The 5,188-nt window shown below is 44.1% G+C and overlaps 1 long non-coding RNA gene across 1 annotated transcript; it reads left to right on the top strand.

The window, feature by feature from the left end:
• Positions 1–292: 292 nt before the first annotated feature.
• LOC141574969 (uncharacterized) lies at positions 293–4,268 on the top strand. Its single transcript, XR_012502143.1, has 2 exons — positions 293–697; positions 1,889–4,268. It is a non-coding gene; the product is annotated as an uncharacterized LOC141574969 (long non-coding RNA).
• The last annotated feature ends 920 nt before the right edge of the window (positions 4,269–5,188 follow it).

The raw sequence follows: 5,188 nt of genomic DNA, 5'->3' as shown, positions 1-5,188 counted from the left end.
ACAGGGGGGCTCGGCTGCTTGTAGTGTGGCTGTTTGCAGACTTCAGGGAACCTTAATTGCACGGAACAGCCTCAGCAGAGAAGAATGCATCCCAGCCCTGCTCCAACCCACTGACATACATCATATGAATTGGAAGGTCATCAAAACTTTTTCTCCCACCACTAATGGGATAAATGCATGTGCTGAATTTCCAGGAGAGACCAAAGAATGCACAGCCCGAGAATGTCTGAACCCTTCTGCCCCAAATATATGCTGTCTATTCATCTGCTTCTGAAATGAGGACATCCAGACAAACAAGCCAATCTCTTCTTGGAAACTGCAGCAGCAGCCAGCGGCACCAGGAGTGTACAGGGTCCGGCTGCGCCACTCGACCATGAAACAAGGCCCTGACCTCTGCCGGTATGTCTTCCACTGGTGATCACATTTCCTTCATCTGTTAAATCAGAAAACCCTTTCTCCTCTGTAAGGGTGGGATGATGGATTAATTACCTACTGTCTGCCAAAGGATCACCAGTTTCTCCAGGGAAAATACCCCAAACTTTTATGAACAGTAGAATACAGAAATGTGCCCTCCTGCTGCTCCCTTTCTTGGCCAGTTGGCAATTACTGAAAGATGAAGGGCTTCAGAAAACACTGCCCCAGAGCCTCAGCATTCCAAACGTACAATCATGGCACAGAATATTTCAGCTGGTCTTTGGTGAGTACAAGTTTTCCCTCTTCTCTTATCCTCTTAGAAAAATCTTATGCAGAGTGAATCCTTTGTCTTTAGAAATAGGACCCCCCTCCCAAGGCCTTCCAGGACACAAGCAGTAATTTAGGAAGTGTTCTGAGAAACACACTAAAAGGCCAATGCCACCAATAGCCAAGAAATTTTTAATAGGTTGAGAGTGTTTATTAAACTTCTCATTAGATTCCCATGGGCATAGACTGCTTCAGAAGAATAAGCTGGAGACAAGGGTATGGCCCATGACCACTGAATGACCTCTCCTCCTTTATGTGCTCTGCTCTGTTAGCATGACACCCAGCGTGGAAGGATCTCGGGAGCCAGAGACTCCAGAGAGACACTGCCTCACGTACTTAATTCACCTTTGAATCTGGGCCTCTTTTCTTTTTTCAAATTAGACCATTTTAGAAAGCAGTTTTAGGTTCACAGAAAGTACAGAGATTTCCCCTATACCTCCTGCCGCCACACGTGCACAGCCTCTACCACCATCAACACCCTGCACCAGGGTGGGACATGTGTAACAGTCAGTAAACCTGCACTGACACATCATTATCACCCAAAGCCCGTAGATTCATTACGGTTTGGTCTTGGTTTTGTCCAGTCTCTGGGTTTTGCCAGATGTGTAATAATGTCTCTCCACCATTTATAGCATCACCCAGAATGGTTTCACTGCCTTAAAAATCTTCTGTGTTCCATCTGTCTAGCCCTCCTCACCGCCACCCCTACCCCCAACGCCTTTTTCACTGTCTGCATCGTTTTGTCTCTAAAAATGTTACACCGTTGGAGTCATTCTCTGTGGCAGCTTTTGTCAGATTGGCTTCTCTTGCTTAGTAATGTGTATTTAAAGTTCTTCCATGTCTTTTCATGACTTGATAGCTCATCCCTTTAGTGTGGAATAACATTCCATTGTCTGGATGTACCACAGTTTATTTATCTATTTACTTACTAAGGGACTCCTGGGTGCTTCCAAGTTTTGGAAATAATGAATAAAGCAGCTATAAACATTTGTGTGCAGGTTTTCATGTGAAAGGTAGGTTTGAACTCATCTGGGTAAGTACAAAGGAATAAAATTACTAGATCGCAGGGTAAGAGTATGTTTTGTAAGAAACCAGCAAACCATCTTCCAAAGTGGCCCTTACTTCTTTTTTTTTTTTTTCAACCCAGAGGGAAATTGCCTCGAGGCTCCAAATTTCTCCTGTTCATTGCACCATCATCTTCACATGATGCCTCTGAACAGAGCCAGTCCTTGAGCTGGGACACCTCTGCTTCCATTCATACCTCCCAGATCCCTGGGCAGGGCTCCTGGGAAGAGATGCCCGCCCTGAGCAGCACAGCACTAATCACAGGGTCAGAAATCCTATCCAGAAGCCTTCTCACATTTGTTTCCTGTCAGAAAGGGGCTGCATCCCAATCACAGTTCAGTCCAATGTATTTTACTGGCAGCAGTTTTTCCCAAACGCAAGCCAAGCTTGAAGGTTAAGATTCACAAAACCTCTCAACAACGTGCACGCTGGGCTGTCAGGCCCCCCATCCTTAGCAGTTGGTTATCGTCCATCAAGCCCTTTCGGATTTTCTCAACTTGAGAACTACTTCATTGTCATCAGCTAGGTTGGGGGGTCTAGGGCAGCAGAAAGTCTCGAGGGATTCAAACTTCCACGTGCGCAAGAAATCTTAACTGAAAGGATGAAGGACAAGCAGAGCCGTTCTCCACTGCCATCCACAGCACACAGCCCTCTCCTAGGGAGACTGAGATACTCACACGTCCCCTTCGGCACCCTGAAGGGCCCTGCTGAGCCTGTCAGTCTCACACACAAGGACAGCAATGATAAATCACTGTCACTCACACTTGCTCTGGAGTCTCCTAAAGTGACATCATTGCCAGAAAATGTCAACACGTTAATTCCAGTCTAAAGAGATACAGGAGAAAACCTGGGAACACATACAGTAATGAAACCCACAGTTCACCACATCCATGTCAACACTGGACAGTCCAGGAGTAGCAACTGACAACACAGGATACAACTATGAAAGTCAGGGTTAGCACACTTCAATGTCTCTGCCTGGCCTTGATTGTCAAAATGTAAGGCACACTTGCATTTGAGGATAACGATCTTGAGAACTACCTGGTTTATATAAGTTAAAAAAAAAAAAAAAAAAGTCCTTCCTGTGTTGAAACTGCACTTCTGAATAAGATGCAGAAGAGGTGGTTTGAGTAGGAGGTATTGGTTGGGGTCCTAACCGCAAACACTGGGCCCAGTGACACCAGATATTGAGGAGGGCCGGGTGCCAGGTCCTATGTGCGGCTCTCAGCAGAGCAGGGCAGCCGAGCGGCAGGAGCCGCAACCACACCCAGGCCAGAAGGGGCAGGGGAAGGGCAGTTATGGAACCCAAAGAGTGTGCACAAAGGAGCTGCTGGATGGCCTTGACTTCCAGAGACAAACACAGACCATCTGCAGCAACAGGACAGGGAGGGAACGGAGGGCACAAATACCCCAACCCCCACTCCCGACCTGCAGCACCTGCCTCTGTCTCTCCTTGGTCGAACCTACCAGCGGAAACAGAGACCGAGGGTAGTCTGTGATGCAGAGATTAGCCAGAAGGAGCAACTGTCTTAAGTTTAAATCTACACAAGCTCTGTTTCTTATTAGCATGATTAAAGCTCTTCTCTTTAGTATCCAACTGCTTAACTAACCTTTTCGTTTAATCACACAGGAATGTAACTCTTAACAGTAAAGCTTTCGGTGACCACCAACCTTTGAAACATGTGTTATAGGAAATCATACCCATTCGCTTAAAAAATGTTCATTATCAGAAGCTAAATTTACATACATAAGTTATGAATGTGCCCACCAACATCAACCTTATCATCAACCCAGCCCCCACCCCCCGACAAAGAACTTACCCTTCTTGTGTTCATGAATTCATTGTACGAATCTTCTCTTAAGCAGACAGCATTTTGGCTAGTTTCCTCTTGTGGCTGTAGAAAAAAAAAATTCATCTCACCTCTGACACATTTATCTAAATATATCACCAAGTTACTTTGCTTTTTTACACAGATCATTCTTTCATGCTTGATTTGGAGAAATTCTCTGCCATTTGAAATTTATGTATATCATGGTTATACTTCTTGGACCTTGAAACACATAGAGAAATTCTGAATTATCAAGATTGTATACACTAAATTGACTTTTACTTAAAATCACTCAAGTAAAGGTAACTAACTCCAGACCTTTGCTGGATACTCAGAGCAATTACCTGGAATCAGAGGAGTAACAAGAATACATTTATGTATACATTTATCTGTCTCTTCAAAACTCATCTGCCTTTAGGAAATGTCAGTGAAAGGGTGGAATAGAGTGGACTCTGTTCTCCTTATGCTGAACCCTTGTGACAGACATTAGCCCTGGGGTACCAGAACTCGGGGAAACTGACTTAGTAACGCTGCTTAATATGTGTTCACCCAGGACAATACTGTAGGAATACATTCATGTGTATCTGCCTAGGAGGCTTAGTCACAAGAAAGCCAATAAATTTTATTATCAAATATTGTCTTTATGCTTTTGTTTTTTAAAATGCAAACTCTCTGCAGCTTTCTTCATATACCTCCATACAAGCCAATAAAAAAAGAATTCATTCTTCTCCCACGTGGTGTGGCTCAGCAAGTAGTTAGGGGGCAGTTCTAGAACCTTTTCTCTAAGACTCCACTCTGTGCGGGGTGATTCGATTTTTCCAAGGGCTTCTTCTCAGTCTAAGCCCTGTACTCTCGAGACCTTTGACGGGATCTGGTGGCGGCGGTTTCACCAATGCATTTGCTCAAAGTCAGATGTTATTGAACCTTTATTTCTCCTCCTCCAGCCTCACCTTGGCCTGATCCTGTACAGCCTGCCCCAATCTTCTCTAGGTAGCGATATTAAACACTAGTATGCATCCTTGCACACCCTTCCCTTTGGTCATAGAATCAAATTCACACTCACCCTCACAAGGACCTAGGTGGTGTACCTGTTCCACACAGCTGATGTCCACCTTGTAGTCCCTAATCTACCATCTCACTCACACATGGGAATCTCACCAAGAGAGCTGACGTAGATCTAACTCATTCTTTGGGCACATGTATATATTTGATGCTTTAGTCTTGAATTCAGCCTCATCTAATATTACCACTCTCAGACTTCTGTTGGCCTTTGGTCTCTCTTGTCCATCCTTCTATTTCCAAACTTATCACTTCAAGTGTGCTTCATTAAACTGAACGTATCTGTTTTCTTTTTTTTTTTTTTTTAATCCCAACCTCAGTTTCTATCTTTCAATAAGAGAATTTGGCTAAGTCATACTGAATGTAATCATTTACATACTTTCTTTATTTCACTCCTCACATCTTCTTGTTTGCTACTTTATCTTTGCCTTCTTTTTGCTTACTCCTTCTTTCCTCCTGCTTTCGCTGTTTTGCTAGTTATTCCTTCTCCTGTA

Source organism: Camelus bactrianus, chromosome 25 (assembly GCF_048773025.1).
Source record: "Camelus bactrianus isolate YW-2024 breed Bactrian camel chromosome 25, ASM4877302v1, whole genome shotgun sequence".
Taxonomy (NCBI): Eukaryota; Metazoa; Chordata; class Mammalia; order Artiodactyla; family Camelidae; genus Camelus; species Camelus bactrianus.
This window is presented reverse-complemented; position numbering and strand designations above follow the sequence as displayed.